Genomic DNA, 22,475 nt, shown 5'->3' with positions numbered 1-22,475 from the left:
AGTGAAACCGTCAAGATGGCGTCAAACCGCCAACATTCTTACTCATCATATATCAAACCGCCAAAAACCGACGGTTGTAAACCGCCAAGAAGGCCGCCAAACCTATCAACCAATCAGAAGACCGATCTCACTCCATTTCAACCAATCAGAACGTTGGGATGTCCAAGATGGCGTCCAAGATGGCCGCGAAAGCCCTACTTTCCTACTACTCACATCGAGTATATATCCTTCGAATTCCACCAATTGTTGTCATAAGCGGAGATTTAGTGACTTAATAATTCATATATCCTAAATGACAGCTTCTGAATAGCGAAACAAGCCAATTAATGCTGTAAGAAAGTTTTTACACGAGACTCTCATGGGGGCGGCCATTGTTGAATGTTGAAACACGAACGACAACTCTGCTAGGCGAATGTAGAATTACCGAAATCCCCGCTACAAGTCAATATTTTTCAACATAAGCGGGATATTGTTGTTAAGTTTTTGACTGTACCGCTGCTTTATAATATAAAAAAGCCCCAGATGAATTTTTGACACTTGAAGGTCTTTACAGCGGGGATTTCGGTACCTGATCGTGCTTGTGCAAATATGCAATATGAATTCATACTGGAAATCCCAATAATAATGTTTATATTTTAGTTTTTCACGATGAAACTTGGACAAATACAATGTTTCATCAGTGATTGCAGTGTATTTTGCAATATTCTATATTAATATCCGCAGTATTTTGAGAAATAATCAATATTAAGGGAGATTTCTGGGGATTTCGGGGGATTTTGGTAATTACGGGGTTATAACACAACATCATAGATAATGGTTATTTCGGGGTTATAACACAAAATCATAGATAATGGTTATACCAGTATCTTTTTCTATTTTGTTTAAAATAATCAGCCAATAAATTAATATTTACAGTAGAAAAAAATCGTTCCATGTCACTTCATTGAGTGCCTTTTTCACTGAAATTCCCGACGCCCTTTGATACTTCGCACCAATACTTATCTTGAATAACATATAAAACAAGGCACAGCTTGTGATGAGATCTCTTCACGAGTTCTTAATACATGTATATATTTATTTCAGGATATCATATATTTCGCATAGTTCGTGTTAACAGGGCACTTTTTTGCGCATTTCGACGCCTAGTACTGTGAACTCTCAAATGGGCATTTTGTCATCACCTTCTGATCTTGTTAATTTAACTTCGGAATATTTGATAACGTGTGGCAAAAAACGCCAACTTGTACCCATATTCTCGCAACATTTTATGGCGATGTCTCCATTTCGCGTGATCTCAAACTGTCATACGATTGGATAACCCCCAATAATGCGATACGATGGAGTGAAATCAAGAAGCGATTTTGCGAAAAATCTTAATACAAATGCGAGAATATGATCCGCTTTTTCAAAACCATTTAGCCTAAGTCGTTACAAAGGAATAAATGAAAAAGTGCTGATTTGTTAATAATACTTTATCGCCAAGAAAAAAAAAACACAGGCAGTTGACTAACATTGATACAACACTTGCTTGAAAATGTTTGAAGCGGTATTTGAAGCGCTTGAATAATTTTGTGAGGTTTATTTTTAATTTTGCAATAATTGGAAACTTCCACCATGTAAATATACAGTGGTATATTTTAGATCGTTTGTGAACAAGTCCCGTTAACAGGAGATATCAACATATACAAAAGACATCAGGAAACGAACACACAATCTGTTTGCATACTTATTGCTGTTCAAGACAAGTACACGTATTAAATAAAGTTTATTTCCGACTTCAGCACCATCAGTTAAGATTATTGAATTTATGTGATTACACATTCCCAACTAAGAAAACAGGACGGACCTTTGGAGAAGTTGAAATTCATAGTACTGAGTTTTGATAGGTATATATGTACTTTATAGATAGAGTTGATTTATTAAATTTAAGATTGTTTTAACCGACACATTTTGCAGTGGAAATAACATAGTATAATGGGATAGTAATAAGGATTGTTTTCGAGCCACGCCATTTAGCTTACTGTTGTTTTGTCCTTAAGTAACATTTTATATCATCGGCATTCTCGAAAATACGCCGGTATATTGCGTGTAAGTGAACAAATATATGATCAAAGAAGATCCTGTTAATATCCGCTAAATAACTAATCTATTTATTTACATAATAATCCTTAACAGTGTTCCAGTAACTTTTTTTATTAAAATATATACCTATAAATACTCACAAAATATTTGGCATTCCTTTTGTCAATCTTCAGTATGGATATGCTAATGACGATATTAAATCAAATAGCTGTAGGCGCTGAAGGCCTTCGGCTAGATTTAGTATGACGTAAATGCATTTAGGATGGATTGTCCGAAGTTCTCCCTTTGTCCGAATTTATACGGATTGATCCTAGAGGTTGAGTGCAGAAGCTCTGAGACTGAAAGAAAAGACAATATGTATTTGTGAATAAACTACAATGTACAAAGACGGTTTAGGACTACACGATACTGGTGGTGGGAACGATAACCTTTTGTTCAACTCTAGAGATCTGGTAGAGGTTCGTCTACAAAGGCGGTGAAGATATACAGCAACAACAACATGGCCGCGAAAAACGGTTATTGTTTGCGTCAAATAAATCACTCTCAATAGCCTAGGATAGCTCTCTATTACATAATTATCAAATCAGGAAAACACTCATACTTCCTTTGTATTGCGTATACAAAAGAAAATCCACTTACCCTGATAAAGAACAATGTACAGATTGTGTACTTTGTCTCACGTAGAACTCTTCGCGCTAGATTTGCGCGCTCGATCTGCGCAGTGAAATACTATATCCGGTTACTTCGTCTATTTCCGAGAATGATCGTGAATATTTGTTGTTGTTTTTTTCATTTTCTTTTTCCTGGAATGTCTTGTTCACGCAAAATAAAATCAAATATAATGTCTTAAAAAATGTCTCAGAAAAAAATCTTCTTATTGTCTACGTTAACATTCGTATCTTTTCGGCCTAGACCGTCAAGTGAGGAACTTAATCTCGCATGAATATGTAAACAATAAAAACTATGTCGTAGCCAATGCTAAGCAATTTTGCTTCAATAATATTTGTTTACACATTCTATGACACTGTCATGTTATATAGTTATGTTCTGTATTTACAAGGCGGGTTACTGCGATCTGCGAAGAAATTCTTTTATTGCGCATGAATAAATTTGGTAAATCGGAGTTTTGGAAATTTTGTTTTTGGCAGCCAGCCAATTCGGATGGGCTCAGAAATTGATATCATTACTATGGCCTTCGTCTAGCCACCATGTATTGGTCAACAGAAAGCGCAGCGTTGTACGAGTACTCCATTATTTTACAAGCTCACGCCCACATGGCGGATATGATCGCTCCTTGATTGTCGGGGTACGTTTCGATCAGGGCGCATATGAGCCTAGTTTGCTGTCAACATATTTGAAAAAGCCAATGGTTTCCACTTGACAAAAGGGAGGAATGATAAAGCGTATTCGTCGTGGAAAGAATTGTATTAATTTGTTTGCAGGTGCCCAACGTCGAGATCCGGAATTCAGTACAAATTGACTCATAAAACAATTGCAAAGAAACATGGATTGTCGTGGCTTGATTATGGCAAGAAACAAATGGTATATATCATATGAATGCGGTTATGATATAAAGCGTTTTGCGCTGGTAATAGACAAGTTGATTTTAAGGATAAAGGCATTGATTGGTAGAACACGAAAGGTTATATCAGTCTGCTATATAATACAACTTCAAAAAGCTTTCTTGAGTTATAAGTATAGTGATTCTTATTTGACTCGCATATTTAATTATATAATACACACGAGTCATTATGAACAGTTTGATGAGTATGTTTTTAAATTGGTCGACTTACCGTACTATAAAATGTGCAGTACAACGTGTGTGTATGGATGATTTCAATGGATTGCATATGAAGGATGTCTTAATGAATACAATGTGCACAAATGATCACGAGATGTTTGTTAATGGCTAAGACATAACATGAGTGTTCATTTCAGTGGATTATGTTTTATTTATTTAAGTTTAAATTATCTTTAAGCAGTAATACGATTCAAATATGAAATTCCTGCAACAAATTTCATAACTTATCATTTAAATTTAAATCCTTTGTCAAGAACACACGAAGCACAATAAACTATCACTGCGCCTTATGGCCATGAGGTATGATGGTCAAATGTGCATATCTGTCGTTATTCTCCTGTGTCGTTTTGCGTTTGTTCGCAAAACCACGCTAGAAACATTTCCGTATAAAGCATTTGCACGAGGCGAAGAAAACTTCTTTACATTTCAGTTTACCAACAAATGTACAGGATGTTTTGTGTAAAAGGAAGCTGATAATGTGAAAACGCAAGTAACCGAAGTGATATTTTTGTGTACACTCAACGTCACGTATAACAAAACAGTGTAATAATTATTTTTTCTCAAAAACGCCAGAAGCTATCAATGTGATAAATAATATTGTTTTCTAACGCAATACCTGTCATTTACATAGGCACCAATTTCATATTTGTAAGTGATATATCTTTTCCTGTGAAAATACTCTAGTGATATATCTTTCCTGTAAAAATACTCTAGTGATATATCTTTTCCTGTGAAAATACTCTAGTGATAGTGATATATCTTTTCCTGTGAAAATACTCTAGTGATATATCTTTCCTGTGAAAATACTCTAGTGATATATCTTTTCCTGTGAAAATACTCTATCTGTTTGCGCGTCAAACAATGTACAGCTTTCCAATTCGTATCTGATAGAACGTGTACGAATTGTATTTCATTGTAAACCTATCCGACAAAATATAGCCCCAATGTCATTTTGCTTCGAAAATTGTTAGATGTTGATCCAAGAATATTTTTTTTGGTGCGAAATCGTGATACAATATTGCGAACAAAATACGCGAAATTCTACAGATTCACATTAAAAAAGTATTATTCGTTTACACTCAACGTCACATAACAAAACAGTGTAATAATGATTTGTTCTTGATAAAAACGATATCAGGCTTTGCTATCGTTCAAAAAGCCACGTATTTAAACACCAGCGTTTACCGAATACAATAACACACAAGTATCACATCAACCATAAGAAACATTTGGTCTACCAACAGCATCACCCATTCTTATATCATTGAATTGTTTTGTGACAGGTTGCGATTGGCTACAAACATGTAGCCATGTGGACCCTATGAAAACGGGAGCGGACCCGTATTCCGGAATGGATGATTATTCCACGAGTTAGTTTTATCAGGTATATTTGGTTTTCGATGAGATGAATGTGCCATCTTGTCAACGGAGCAAAACGTTGACATACCAAGAAAACCATAAACAAATACTTTTTTGTTCAAGTTAAATTTTATTTAACCGTTAAATGATTTACACTGAAAACTTTATATTGTCCATGGTGTTACTTTCATTGTTGAGTGATAAAGCTAGTGTAATGATTTTATATTAAATTTTGAACTAATTCGTATTAAATTGCGAGCAGATATTAAAAACTGATGTTTGTGATCGTATTCAACATCTGGACGAACTTTGTCAAGTAAGGATCGATACATTATTAAGAATTCAATATTAAAATATCACTATTTTCAATACTTACTGCCTATGTCTAGAATTTGCACATGCATTCTAAGAAAAACATGTCACAACAGAAACAGGAAATAGCAAGAATATTCTGATATTAAATTGCATGCAACATCTTTTAATTAAATTGGTGGCGAGCTATATATATACACGAAGGAGCAAGCACTTTCAAAATGCTAAAAAAACAACTCTGTTTATAAAACCAACAAGTGAAATTTCATGCACAAACAATTGAAACAAAACATAAAGCATGGAGCGCGATCTATACTCACTCTCGAGATTTATTGCCCGATAACGCCCGCGCTCGAGTTCTTATCAACATAGTTGATCGAGCCTGTCACCGCAATTCGCCACGGTGACATCTCTGCGTTCCACGGTGTATTGCTGTGACGAAAGTGGTTGCCACGCTGGGCAGTGTCACGGAGATGCTTGGCGGATGGCAGAAATCGCGCTAGACGTATTGTATCTATTCGTCGCACTCTTGTGGCTTCTTGCTGCCTTATAGTGCCATTTTGTAAAAAGGTCTCGCTTCTAAACTAACCTGTGTGATTTGCGCCGTGCCATTTTCAAGTTTTTTTTCAAATGGTTTTATTTTTCAAATGTTATTTTGCAAATCAAATTGCATTAAAGATCGACACCGGACTGAAATTTAATGTTAATACACTCGTATGCCTTCCTTAATGACATTAAATCGTGTAACATGTTGCACAAAAATTACCAAATAATTTTAGAAATAATTTATGAGAATTTATGCCATTATTATAATCACGACCAATGCAACCGTTGGGCTTAAATTTGCGGTTTGATGAACTTACCGTCCGATTCTAATAATATACCGGAAAATTTTTCACGTTGAGGACAGCAGGATCAGTGTTTTTTTGGAATATATTTAAATGTACAATAACGATAACAAGACATTCTTTTGTTTCGATAAGTAATGGTGTCTGATCACTGAAGCTTATTTTGCCACTTGATCACCATAGTAACCATTTACAAGAATGGGGGCTGTTTCATCAGAAACACGCTGAACATCCAGTTTGTCGAAGGTTTTACACAACAATGACGTTTCATTGTACTTCGCCGCTACGCAGTGGACATTCCTCGAACAGAAAAATGCACACTGAGTGATCGAACGGACGCCTCTTTGGTCGCCTATTGCTTCACCTCTCAGGACAAACTGCTTTAAGGTAACAAATACCTGGGATCCTGAGAGTAAGACCAATTATCGTTGTATATAAAACCCGTCACAATACAAGTTATACCTGTTAATACCTGCTCTTCAAAAGGCTGCCTTAGTTCACGTGAGTAACGTAAGATTTTGGCGGAAGAGCTCTAGAGCGATATTAATCTAATTCCATTATGAAGTAGGTCTGCTTGTACGTCACTTTGTTGGGTTGGTAACATTTTGTGAAGTGGTATTCGATTGTTTGTTTTTATAGATTATGATGTATATTAATTTTTTTACTGGACGATTTCATAATAAGTCTGCATGTTTATTAATATTCAATTCTTTTCTGCATATATTGAATATTCGAGTATTAGAATACTTTAATAGTCAAATAATCAAAACAGATTGTGTCATTCGTCGCCATTCCTAGTAGTTATGTATTAAATTTCATTGCAACTGTAAAATTTATACTAGAAATATTAAATATATTTTTTATAATTACTTAACTTTACCTCGACCCACCTAATTCAACATGCAATCCAAAGCTAGGCTTTGTTTCGTGGTATTTAAAAAATTTGAAGTTTTGTTATAAGAAACTCAATGTGTTATCGGCATATTCAGTTGAATCCATTTTAATCGTTTTAGTCATTTTTACCTTGACCAATTCCATACGCATTACCGAAGAGGGTTGTTTTGGGAAAAGGTATCTACGCATGAATCTTCATGAAAATATATATGTTTGATTTATTTGTCTACATAAATGTATATATTACATTTCAACATGTTAAAAATGCATAAAATATAAGATATTTCAAACTAGATTTACCTAACTTAGCATATGAGATCCTTTCAATATTGTATATAATAATATAAGTTTTAGTGATATCTCTGAAGTTTTTCAGAGAAAATAGCTCACCGAAAAACCTTACCACACTATGGAGTTATTGTAATACTGGGAATACTTTTAAGTTTAAATAAAGTCCGTCAGGCCATTCCTGAGAAACAAGCTATCTAAAAATGTTTAACCTAGTTCGGACGCCGATGCCGACGGCTGACCGAGTTAATCAAAAATTTAAGTCGATATAGAAGGCTTAAAGGTTATCTTCAACATGTTTAAAATATTTAATTTTTGGATTTCACGAAACTATTATTTCATAATAATAAGCATGCATTAAAGCTATATATTTCATATAACAATGTAATACAGAAATTATCAGATCATGTTTGAAAAGCAGAAACAAACAAAATATTGGTTAAATCATTGGAAATATGTAAACACACAACATTTTTAAGCCAATATAAATTACCTTCTACCTGCACCTCACACAGACACAACGGGTGAGGCTGAGTTAGCAATCGCCGTGTTATTCGTATCCATCTTCCATACACAGGACTTTGCATAACAAAGGTGGCAGTTGAGTCAACTTCCCCCGGATGGAAACCGATAAGACGATTGGTGCCGTTCCGAGTCATGCCAACGTAAACCTCTACGTCATGGAGCTGAAAGGCTCAAATAACAAAAACTAACGTAGAACGTTGATGTTTAGTAAAAATCATCCAGTTCGTTTCATGCATAAGATAAGTTTATAGTTGTTTTAATAAGCAACATATAATTATTGGTGAAGTACATTTATCTATAAAATATTCAAGGTATCCCGTATAGTTATCGGGCCATAGCATACTATCTCAATGTCGTTGCCTGTACATATACATATTTCACTGTACTTCGGTTTTAAAGACATTTATTAAATTTTACTCACGTTCATTTCTATTACTGCTAAGCAGACATAGACTTTGACCTTTATTTCTTGCATTACTTATGTTTCTTTAATTACGGAGAACATCTTATAAGTATCTAAACTCATTATTTTCTAAAGCGGCTGTAACAAGTAATACAAGTGAATTCAATAAATAATCTACCACGTAACACAATTATGAACACTTTTACACGTTATATTATGAAGAACCAATCACTGATCTTAAAAAGTTACAATGGCTTCCAGTAGAGACCAGGGTTATGTTTAGAGTTTTAGTTGTTGTCTTTCGTTTAATCAATGGTACAGTTCCAGTTTACCTAAGGGGAGGATTTGTGTGCACCTGCTCGAGGACAGCACACATTAAGGCACACAAGAATACACAGTTTTACATCCCTAGACGACGAACAAAATTAGCTGACAGATCTCTTGCCATCGTCGGTCCAAAATGGTGTAACAATCTACCTGAGTATCCTAATTCTTGTCAATCTGAAGCGAGTTTTAGATCAAGGCTAAAAACATCTATGTATTGACAATTTTACAAACAATGAGTGTACTAGTAGAACCAATGTGAAGTCTGCATTTTCATTTTCTAAAATAGTAAATTCTGATTGTTTTAACGTTCTTGAACAAAAATGTATATTGTTAACAATGTTCGTCTTAATGCCTAATATGTACTTGTGAAGCGCAATAGAATATGTAAATAATAAGTGCGCTATATAAATGCTGTGTATTTGTATAAATTTGCATGAAATAAATGTATACCTATTAATAATATGAAGTTATTATTTAAATTCATGTCAAATCAAATCATATCAATTATTGACCTCTACACCACAGACCAAGAGTCGCGTTACACACGCCTTTTAAATGACATGTTTAAAGTTTGGCGTGATGACACATTTTTAACTCAAATCCTCTTTTATATTTAAACAAAAATGTATAAATAATGTAGACAAGATGCAAAATAAGACGTCTCATTAAAAATATTTCCAATTTCTGTTCAAAGGAACTGTCATCGATTAAAAATATGTAAAGCGTGTGAAATGATTGTGTTTATTATACAATTACGCTAATTTTTACATCGCGTTTTAAACAAGACTTCCAATTCTTAAGTCTGAAAAGAACACTGCTTGCGTGTTAGATTTGTCTTCCAATGGTCCCAGGTTGAAATACTTAAATCCATTCTCCTTAAATGGTCAATGCAACGCATTTGGGGTTTAAATCGGTTTTAAGGAATACAAAAAAACGCAATAAGACCGGAATAAAACATAAAGTTTGTAATGGCGTTTACCCAAGTTCAACCACAAATTGTGACGGAAAAGTCACGATAAATCTTTCTATCGTTCGTGATGATAAGATTTCCCTCTTACTGGCGTAAGACTAAGGATCAGTTTGTCAATATGGATATTTTAAATTTTGATACCTATTTTCATATGTGTATTTACATCGATCCACAACATTTTTTTCAAAATTGACAATGATAATATTGTTACACTGGTAATCTTTGGTTAATGTTATATTCTTATTTAGTATTTATAACCAAACTGACTCACAATAATCCCCACGAAGTCGGTTGTATATTTTCACGCTTGCAATGCCGTATATGCCTTCCAGGTCTACCTCCCAGTTTGTGTTATAATGGCTGTATGTATGCGTACAGGAACCCTGGTTGAACAACTGTGAAACGCCCCGTCGACTGCAAGCATAAGCTTTCATCTGTGTCCACGTGTCCGTCTGATACGCGCGCTTTCGGAGAGCAACATTATGGCACTCTATTAAACATACATAAAACATAAATTGTTTAATTTCAAGAAAAAATGTGATTATGGAATGGCATCTTCGAGCAGCTTCGTTAGAAGTGTTCAAGTGTGGCAAAACGGTTTTGCAAATACGTCTGACGAAAATTAAGGAATGATGATAATTCTTGTAATTTTTAGACATGAGAATCATATGGCGATATGAGATATGACATATCGTGATCGCTTTGTCATAAGCTATATATACGGTCTAATACTAAGTCCATTTGTTTTGAAATGTGATAAAAATACATATTACTCGCTTTCCGTTTTACGATCTTTTCAAACTAGTGAAATACAGACGATAACCCAAAGTATATTCATCGCTTCTGTGACGCATTTCTATCGTTATAAGGACAGTTTTTTTTGCATTTGAGTTGACAATTAAATCTTCCCGTGCATCCTATCATCATGTTCAATGACCCGAAGTCAGTCACTGGATAATATATTCTCATCATTACTTCGCCAACGAGATATGTAAAAAGCAGAATTAAATATTTACACAGAATATGTTGTCATATAGATTCTGATATGTTTGTTTTTTCAACGAAAAAAACGAGTATTCATCTAAGCAACCTTATTAAAATCGGCCGATGCATTCGTAACCATTACATGAGTCATATAATCTAAATTACCTTTTCGTCATAAAGTTGTAATTGAAAAACACATGACAGTACTTTCATACAAATGAAAAATAATCACATTTGATAATAATATTAACCGTTTTCGTTTCCGTTATTAAGAATAAGATAGGCCATAGGGGCAGCCACAACACAGTTGTTAAAACAAAATACATGCTGGAAAAAGAATTCTTTAAGATTCATTCAACCTCGCATTACTATATACACTTTACAATTACAATTTCTTTGTAAAAATGGCTATTATTAAATATATTGAACTACCAAAAGACTAAAGAAAACATATGTATTTGTTATATTTATGTATTTCCAACAATATAAATTGAACATTTTACGTTTAGCGGTATATGACAATATACATTATATAACATATTAAGTATGTGAAACCGTTTACAGTGCATTTATGTTAAAAAATATATGGCCACGTATCATTTCTATTTACGTAACTACGTTGTTTATGTTATTAAATTTCAAAAGTTCTTACCGGACGATATAATAAGACTACGGTCAGACCAAACACAAAAAGTATTCGGAGTCTTAGATGCAATGTTGAATGTCTTGACGAAGTGCTGTACAGACGACGTTAAGTTTTTAAATATATCATTGACATTAACTCATTCTATTAATACGTATAAGCTATGCATACGACAATTCTTTAATCAGACAACAAACCACTCAACTCAGACATAACCAAACCAATAATTCATGAAAGTTATTCGTTTTCTGCGACAGAAATATTGCAAAGATTAGATCTTTCCATTTCACTACTCATTCGTATTTATTTCATAGATACAACATTGTTGAAACATACGTTTAATGCACTTAACCGACTGTTGGAAGCCTATCAAAACAATACAGCGCATACATATTATAATGACATTGTATGATACGGTTGACTTCATATATTGTTTTTTCAAAACACAAATGTGTCATATCCGCATGACGCATTTAAATGTCCCCCGAACCGATACTGTTTTATTATAACTCACTGTTCTATCTGTTATAAATAAACATTCAATAAAACTTACATGAATATTGTTATACAATTCGTCATTCAGCACTTTCAACAGAAATCAAACATTTTTTGCACGATTATTATTTGTTAAAAATTCAAACTGGTATAACAACATGTTAACACCCATCTCGATGTTTGCCTAATATCAATATCATAGTCATCTGTTCATTGTGCATTGCCTTACAAACATATTTATTTTTAATTTTAATTTTATATAAATTTTTGTTAAAAGATTATGGCCTTATCTACCCAACCATATAGAGCGATGTATGCAAGAATCTTGGTCAGGGTGAACATTCACTTCAAATATTGCAAACTTCAAATAGAACAGAGATGGCAGTTACTTGTGCACAAGACCAAAACAGATCAAATCAAATAAAATTACTTATTCAACAGTTTTAACAAGCGTTTTATTATCTAGTGGCGTGCAACAGAATACTTTTAGCTTCATTTGAACGAGTTTTGATTGGTTCGATGACTTATGTAGTTTAATGTCTCCCAGTAGACTCTGACACATGCCGTGTTTACCACGCATATAAGATTGGAAACTATTTTCAAGTATTCAATATCCGTAAAACATGTTTTAACATGTGAAATTTAAAAAAAGAAGAAATTAACTGGGAACCGCTGCAAGATCGACGCGACATACATCAACTAATATTGTTTTTGCAAAATGCAAAATTCACTTACACCTCAGTACTTGACCGACCTCGTACCTCAACATGTCGGAGCTGCTACTAGGTATAATCGCCGTAATGCAAATGAATTACGCACATCCGAATCAAGATCAACGCTTTACTATACTTCCTTTCTACCAGCAGTCATTCGAAAATGGAATATACTACCAGAAGAAAGTAAACATAGTGAATTGTGAATATATTTAAATCCAACCTTAAACAAATGATTACAACACCTTTGTACTTTTATGTAGGAAAACGCTATCTCTAAATACTTCATACGCGGCTAAGGACTAAATCGAGTGCGCTTAATGAACACTTTTACGCAAAAAAACATCATCGAATCCCCATTGTGCTCCTGTGGAGGTATAGAGTCAAATTACCACTTCCTTCTCGTATGTCCTCATTATAACATTATACGTGTTACATTAATTAACAATATCTTCAGAATAACCAGCGATGTTCGGTAATACACATCTTAACGAAACTGAAAACTCTTAAATTTTCCTACATGTTCAACAATAAATAAAAGAATCCAGGCGATTCGCTTAACAATCCGGTTAGGATTAGTCGTTGCTGTTTTTAATCTTAGTCCTCCTATCTACAATCCTTCGTCCTTATTTGCGTATTGGTTTCCTTATAGTCGTTGCTGTTTTTAATCTTAGTCCTCCCATCTACAATCCTTCGTCCTTATTTGCGTCATGGTTTCCTTATTTCTCTCTTATTCTGTTTTTTCTATTTCTTTTACAACCTTTGTATGTTGGCTGGTGTAACGACTTGATTTAGATGTGTACAATGCGCCTTTCAACTTTAAATTACCACAGAGACGACGAAACGTAACACACCTTTGCAGCGACACGATTAAAAAACACCAACACGCGTTAGTAAGAGTGCATGGGCCGCATAACATAATGACCGAGATTTCACAAATATTTCCACCACAATCTGCAAAATGATGGAAATGGTTTAACCAAAGACAAGTTATTTTCATTACATGTCAAGGATTTAAAGCATATGGTCGTACATTGTGGTGGATGCCTTAAGAGAATAACCTCAACCAATGCAAGGGCTAAAGCAGTCATCGTTACATCATCTCATCCACTTGCAGTGAACTATTTAGAACCTGAATCATTACAAGATGTGGAAATTAATTAGCCATTGCATACCTTACTATTTGATTTTCAGATGCAATTCCGAGTCGCAACTTCCAAGACAAGACTTGATGCATTATTTAGCAATTGTATTGAATAACGTGGGATACCGGAAAAGTTACAGTATTATCAAGGTGCAACGGGTATGTCTGAGTTGATACAAGATTTGTGTTTCTGTTTGGGCATTACAAAGGCAAGAACAAGACCATATCATCCCATGATACAAACCATTGGAAAAACTGCAAAGCAAAATTAGTCTTTGCAACTACATGTTATTGAAAACAAAAAAAAACAACACAGGTAAGTCCGTTTGGGATCATATTTGGTCATACGTTTAAAGACGCTGACACACGTAGTTACAGATCAAAACAAGAGTGGGCAAATAATTCAAGAGAGCTGTTTAGAGAGGCTAAAGAAGTTCATTTAAATACATTTAAATACATATAAATAGCCAAAACCAAACAATTGCAGAAGATTAAGACATATAGAAATAGCCGAAACCAAACAAAACAAGTACTATGATAACGCTTATACAAGTAAGTCAAATATTGGCGATGACGATATTCTGAAAATCTAAACCCAACAAAGGAAATCATAAAACCTCTGACAATTATGAGACTGATATTTATTTGGCTATTGATCAGCCCAATATACAGACACAACGGAGAATGAAGCTTTTGGAACAGAAGAGGTGCACACAATATCGTATCATTTTCACAAGACAGAATGACAAACAGTAGTAGGTGCTAACTGTTGACGTTGATGCATTTACGTTTACGTTCATTAGGACCAAATCATGGACGTCGATGATTCAGTGGTAGAACGGTCGCCTGCCACGCGGGCGGATTAGATTCGATTTCCGATTGTTGATTTGTGTATTAACTCGCAAATGCGATTTTTAAATAGAATACATGAGTGTTCAGTTATATAAAGTTATGTTAATCACACACTGGAACGTCTCGCTATTCTATGCATGTGCCATATTTTGTGTTGTTGTTTTCTGAACACACTAATGTATGGATCGTTTTTCTGTATAAAATGTGATAATAATATAATTGAAAACGACCTTGCTGTTTATAAATTTCAATCTCTTTTTATTAAGCAAAATAAGCGATTTCTTAACTCTCGAAGACAGTGATAAATTACGAACATAAAGATGAAACAAAAGCTTATATGAGTTTAAGCTTCCGTTTAAGAAATAACACTTAAAATTGAGATCTCATTTGGGCTGGCGATGGTTACAGAAGAACACAAACGGGGAAATAACCGCGACGATAAGATTGCTAGATCACTCCAGAGGCTATGGGGGAAACCGTTACGATAATTTGAATTTAAACATGACACATTGACATCCAATAGGCGCTTAGGTTTGCCGTTGAAGAACTTACGCTCATATACAATAAGTTGTTCGTTGGAAATGAAGAATTGGTGCTTCAATAGAAGACTGCTCCTCCTTCCGGGCTCTATCCTGAGATGCAAATTTTTTATTATAAAGAAAGGCGTTACAAAATTTGAAAAATATTTAAGAAAACAACCGGAATGCCTCGATGTTCTACGATTTAATGTTATGATGTTTGCTTGTAATTTCCATTTGTATTTTAGTTCGTAATACATTTGTATTGGGTACATATACCTCGATCAAAAATGAGCTATTTCTGTACAGGTGTGATGCAATAATACAGAAAGAACGAATACATGGAAACAATATAATATTCACCGACAGTGAAATCCGAGAGCTTAAACTTGCGGTCAATGGGGGTAACCTTAGATCGCCAAGTCGCAAATAACCGCTGTCGAAATTTGAGATTCCACTGTGTTTGCATCGGTAACACAATAACATGAGGGGACAAACCGCTGAGATTCTACGTTTACTTTCAAAACGTCGAATGTCTAAAATACCGCTCGGTGGTTCATTTTAAGATTGCTTGCTTGCTACGCGGGCGGCCCTAGCTTTTTTTAACGTTTACATACTTTTCTTAACAGACATATGGAAATGCAAATTGATGGTGGCTGATTTTTTCCATATGGTTCTGTTGTGTTGGTGGAACAGATGCAATCACACCACCACACCAGAACGACATAAAGGGAGACACATGTAATACTTTTGGTTTCGGCCCCCTATATTACGTTCGGGCGCGTATATTTTTTGTTTTTACGTGTTGAGATGTAAGCGCGTCGTTTGAACGTCGCTTACATGACGACAATACGCCCGAACGCCTAACACGCTCGCCAGAACGACAAAAATGGTGAAAATTTATATAAATGTCGTGTTAACACCGTTTCGGCTGGTCTGTTGCGAATATTTAAAATATATTATTTTTGGCAACCTTAAACCCCACCAACACGACAACAGGCTAGAACGACGAAAATACACGCAATAACAACAAAAAAGGATGACACATTACATAATTTTCGTATTGGCGTCCTTTTTGTTGGTTCTTGCGGCTATATGTATCGTAATGTTGTGATAATATTTTCGAAATTCGCCCAATCTTCATAAAATAAATGTAGCTTTAATCAACAACCATACAAAACTGCTAGTATAATAAATTCTAATGTATATTAAAAAGACATATTGAACACAAACATCGTTCTACTGTGTGTTTTATTAATAACGATTTTTCTTTGTTTTAGATTTAATATATTGATATACAAATGTATTCGACGTGGTTCAATGTTATATTTATCATCTGTTTTCCCTTAAATGATTTGATTGATCTTAGAAATCCAGATAACCAGGGTTCAAATCCCAGCGGGAGCAAGTTTGTTTCTTATTTAAATGAAGCATTCTACATTTCTGTTTGAATAAAAAAATTCCTTTTCTTGCTTATCAAAAGTTTTATGTTGAATCAAACAACCGACGTAGAACGTATTATAGATTATTAATAAATAAAATGTTTTGATTATTTTGTTCTGTATTGAAGTGGGTGAGCCTGGCGAATGCGTAAGAATTCTGTATATGAAGTACATATCTTGGGTATAATGTTGTTTCGCTACAAAACATTCATATTAATAATATCAGCCTGCGTATGATTGTGTTCCTTATATTTCCGCTACCCAAAGAGGTATTGATTGAGCAAGTGGATTTTGTCCCAGCTTCACTGCATTTTGCATTATATCAAAAAAGGTTTTTCAGACTAGGGAATCATAGCTGAAATGTCCAACTAAATATTTTTTTTATTTGGTGGATCTATCAAGTTTAAAAACCCTTGGTAGCCGAAGAAATGTACCTGTACAGATGCTTACTACCTGCAAAACCAACGCCAGCAAAGCGTTAAAGTCTAACCGTTAATGTCTAACCGTTAATGTCTCACCAAAAGTGCGAGTTTCCAAGAATCAAATGAAAACGTACGTAAATATGCAGTTAAAGTAATACTCTGCTTTGTTTCAGTATTCTATTAAAGTGTAAAGGTGAATCCTGTTCATGATCTCAACACTGATGCATGAAATTAAATGGCATTGAACTAAAATTCCGTTGCATACATTTTCTGTTAAAGGAACGTTTTTGTATTATAGTTAAATGGTACTTTGTACGATCATACTTTGGTCTCGAGTCGCTATTACTTAAATATTTGTGTGCACCACATTGGTAGTGATAGGTTTAAACTCTTTTAACATGGTATCGAGACTCGAAAGTCATCAGTGGTATTGCATAATTTATACCAATGCTCACTCCATGTAAATATTCAGCCTTAATAATTAGTCGTTTAAAGAGCACTTGTGAATACAACATCGTGGACGCCTGAATAACTTGCTTGATTAAAATTGCTGATTGTGACGATTAAGCCTTTTTTTATGTGTCTCGCTCTGAGAAAATAAGTTTAATTCATGTGCATAAAGGGCTGATCAGAAACGACATTTTCTGCGTTATTTTTACTATTTTTCATTTTACGAAAGTCTCTTCCTTTCAAAAATCCAATTAAGGCGAATCCACAGCCTATTCGGTTCTTTCCATGGAATGGGTTTGAAATATTGTCTATAACATTTTGATGGAATCGAGCTAATCTATACAGTTTTATAATAAAGCTTATTTTGTATGTACAAGTATATCTGAATTAAACGTCCATTAAATACGTCAGACCAGCTAAGAAAGGTATCACCAACTGCGGAGAATGAACTACTTTAAGTCGCAAATTTTCAATTGATATGATGTCCGCGTTGTGACCGGGATTTTCATGGCTCGATCCGCACTTTGTGGTCTTGGTTTACAAAGTTTCAATTTAAGTTTGACCTAGATGTGCCACAGATACTGATGCCCTTACAACACCTGTTTCGGTACAGGCAAAAGCGCAAGTTAATTTAAAGTATTGCTTCAACATATTTTTATGGACTTAATACTTGAATAAAAACTGTAACTTAAGGACCATACATCCATAACATATTTCTGTATTAATTGCAGCAATAAATCCTTCGTGTTTGACCATTTTATCATTTAAACAACAGCTTAAGTCTATAGTGATATGGTTTTGTACAGCCAAATTGTTTTCCTTTACAATCAACTTCTCACTTGCTCTAGTAAATTATGCCAAGTTGACTGAATGAGTATACAACATTACCGATGCTATAAATTCTTAGCGACAAAATGTCGATATGCGATTAAATTCTAAAACAAAATTGGTGGAAGCTAGAAGGACGTTAATGTCGATCAAATGTGAACGTTTGAGAGCAAAGCATCCAGTAATTAAGAGGAGTTGAGAAGACACAATTCAGGACCTACTTAAGTTCACACGTACGTACTCATGCACATTCGTACGGACTGACGATTGTTAAGCATAATGTCTCCCACTTTATTGCCCATGAAAATACATGTACATTTCTAAAAGTTTTAACTCGAGGTGGCTTGAAACAAAAGGGTAGTAACCTTAAGTTATCCACACAACAATAACTGAGGTGTTCAGTAATTACAATTTCGTTATGTACGTATGTATGTTCGTACATATGTACAGACGGGCAGACAAGAGTTATTCTCGAGCTCTCCACTTAACGTGAGGCTGAAATAAGTTTTAGTTAGTCCGTTTCAAGCGGTCTCCTCCCATTTAACAATGCATGAGTCAGGCTCATACATTACTTGTTATACTGCAAAAAACGCTTATGAACATTGCGATAATGACCGTTGATATCAAGCGTCAGAAGATTTTGTGATAGTTAGCGCTGGTAGCGATATTTTGGTTTGCCTTGCGTTATTGAACGTCAATTGCGATATTCAGCGTCGATTTTTCTTTTAAAGGGACTAAATCCCAGTTGTGCAAGATAAAAAATATTCTTAAAAAGGGGTTTATGAATTGTATGCAAACAAGATAAATTACACTCACGTATGAGAAAATGAAAAATATATGCGGTCTTTTATTGTAAATCATCATTCAAAACTGGAAAAATTGTCACGCGTGTGTAACGCTTTTCATCGATAATTTAGCAAACAACGTGTTTTACCGATATATACCGTTTGAATGTCCATCTTATTTTAAAAGTCTGGGAGGTTTAGTTGAAGCGCGTTAGCTTTTGCTTCTATATTTCTCCGTTCCGTTACTCAGGGCAGGTTGATGTTAGTTATAATTATGTTATTATTAATAACAAATCCAAAGATTACATTTTCGTAAGTTAGTTCTTTAAATGACTATTTTTTCAAAATGAGAAACATCTGTGAACACGCTACTTTAACTACCCAGATTGCTTTAAGGACAACACATTTCGTCTTATTCGTTTTGCTTAAAATTACATTTATTAATTTTCCAACTTTAAAGCGTTAAAGAAAACGAATTTTTACCCGATGTCGCCAAATACCCTTATTTCCTGCAGTTCAATATAGTTGGCGGCAAATGCAACCGAAACAAACCTTTAAGTATCATTTGCACTAAGTTACCAAAATAACGTAAATTTAATGTTTTGCTGCTGCAAAGCGCACTAGTTTTGTCAATATTGGATTCGCGCTATACACTCAATTAATTGATCGGATGGGTCATGTTTAAACATGAATTGGCATTTTTAATTTATTTTATAAATTATCGTATTGGCAAAGATATCCTCTGAATTTAGCAAATCGATTCGCAAATGTCACCATAACACTTTCGACAGAGAAAACAATTAGCAAGTTGTTACATATAGAACAGAGCTATATGCCACCATGTTAACGTTTCATTTAGATCGGAGCAAGTTGTCTGGTTATTGTTCACTTGATACAAGTTGAAATTTACGGGTACACTGTTATCGCAAGATAAACATATCAGTGATAGACAACCCGTATACTGACTCGACCGTGCTCGAGAAAAACATCCAGGGTAAAGCATACTTAGAACTTTACAGATGTTACTGTACAGACCTCGTTAACGGGAATTTCCAAATTACAATCTCTCCTTAATTTGTATTTTCCAGGGTGTTTGGGTTGACCCTCTTACAAAGTTTTTTTTAATCTTTCCGCTCCTGCATTTAGAAAATACAAATATTTAAAATATTTATGGAAAACAACAAAATGGCATTGCGAAATTACGTAGTTAATTAAAGCGGAGTTTTTCAGACAAATAGTCTCATTTACATGAATGATTTCAGCAGTACAAGATCCCATATTTGTAACTGTATAATTTGTATATTTTTTCTGCTTAAGTTGTCTGGACTCGTGATATTTATTCTATATTCCCCGTTCAAATGGTGTTTGTAAGGTATGCTCACGACGATGGCCTTGGTCTAGTTACGGGCCGTGTTTGTTCTCCATTTTGAGTGCAAACTTTTTTTTAATGATGCAGATGTGATGGCGTATTTGAATCTTTTTAAGTTTAGAGCGAGCTTTAAAAAATGTGTGGTTGATGGTAATTTTGCGTAAAATGCCTTGAAAGTTTTATTAAATATATTGTGACTTGTTCATGCGATCCCCAATTAACTCAGGCAATGAGCAAATAAGAGCATGTCAACAACACAATTATTGCATTGTTACATAACGGTACTCTTAGACTATTGTGCACTTGTGATCAATTCTGAATGTTAGGTTTGGCATGCCGTTCAACATGTTAAAGCCCTCATTCTAATTTTACATTAACCGTTACAATGACGAGACCAGCTAATTAAACACCATGGTGATGATGTGCGCGTTGTTCAATGTCTTAATCGTAAATTGTGCCTTTTCCTTTTTAATGATTATATAGGACTTAGTGTGAAATTTGGTATACAAGTGTAACCGCCAAACAAACTTCCAATGTTCCGATGCGGCGACCCCATTTTTGATCATGTAAATGTTTAGTGTCTAGTTCTATGTATTGTCCTGTAGTATATAGTAAGTTGCCCTTAATAAAATGCTATCTTATGATTGAACGCTGATTTCTGATAATCTGGAATTTAACGCTTTATAAACGACACAGACTTTTGTTGCGTTAAACTACGAAAATTATACTTCCAAGTCGTTGACAAATAAACGATAACTGTACCCAGCTGATCCGAATTCTCAGATTTCTGGCGTTTTGAAATTCACAGCAACAATTCAAGAAAGTGTTTTAGATTGTATAGTCATTGTATTCATTTTCTTCAAAGTGATAAACTGTCTGTAAAATGATTCGTATCTCATATATTGCGAACGCCTGTGTCACATTGCCTAAACGTCTCCGTCTATAGTTTCAACAAGTTCTGTAGGAATTGATACTATTTACTACATATGTTAGCTTAATTTTAGCACATTCGTCATATTACTGTGTACTTAAGACAATAATAGTTACGTATGTGTTTTTGTTTCGTCAATCCTTTTTATCTTTAAATGTTCGCGTTTTTGTCTTCATGATACACGCACGTTATAAAATACCTTATTAAAAAAACACTGTAATTCCAAAAGACTGCAGCGAAGATTAAACAATAATGATAATTTATTGATGTTGTGGCTGCATTAACATATGTCGAAAGCTATATTAACGTATTTTAAAGGTCTCAATTATGAAATAATGATCGATAATTTTCCCTTATTTGTTGTGCTACTATATATATTGACGTGAGAATCATTTAAGATCGATCTTGACCAAACGTTTGGGTATTTAAAATCGATTTCAAACCCTAACACTTTCTTTTCACGGTAGCAAGACGGTGACTACAATTGTGTTTAACTTTCTTTTCATGTGTCATGTAGGTACATGTATATTGTGTGTTTTGTGATATGTCGTTCCGTATGGATTTTTTATCCGCCACAATATCAAGTTGTTTGTACCGAACATTTGAGTTCTCTCCTTACAACACAACTGCATTTTCAATCAGTTTTTTGCGTCATCAAGAGTTCCATCAAAGAAACTCGCTTTTGCACAGGACTCATCCGAAAACATACCAATACATCATAGGCTTTCGATGTATCGAGCAATAATACATAAACAGATTCAAACTTGTATACACGTGCTGTACATATTTGATATTTTTTGTTTTGTTTAATATATATACACATAATCGCTGTGGGTATTTATACAAGTTCATTTGATACACAATAAATCACGATATAGCATTCAATATTAGAACAACATACTAAAGATCATATGGTGATTTGTCGGGACATATGCGATTCGACCATATGAGTTTTTAACTGACGATTCGTCAGTTTATTTCGTCATGTGAATGCATATTATGGTTTACTCTTCAACAGATTAATTCAACATTGGAACAAGTTTAGGCAGTGCTCTATGAAAAAGGTATTTAATGGATATGCGTACAATGT

Source organism: Dreissena polymorpha, chromosome 1, assembly GCF_020536995.1.
Source record: "Dreissena polymorpha isolate Duluth1 chromosome 1, UMN_Dpol_1.0, whole genome shotgun sequence".
Taxonomy (NCBI): Eukaryota; Metazoa; Mollusca; class Bivalvia; order Myida; family Dreissenidae; genus Dreissena; species Dreissena polymorpha.
The sequence above is the reverse complement of the archived record's forward strand: the minus strand, read 5'-3'. Positions refer to the sequence as shown.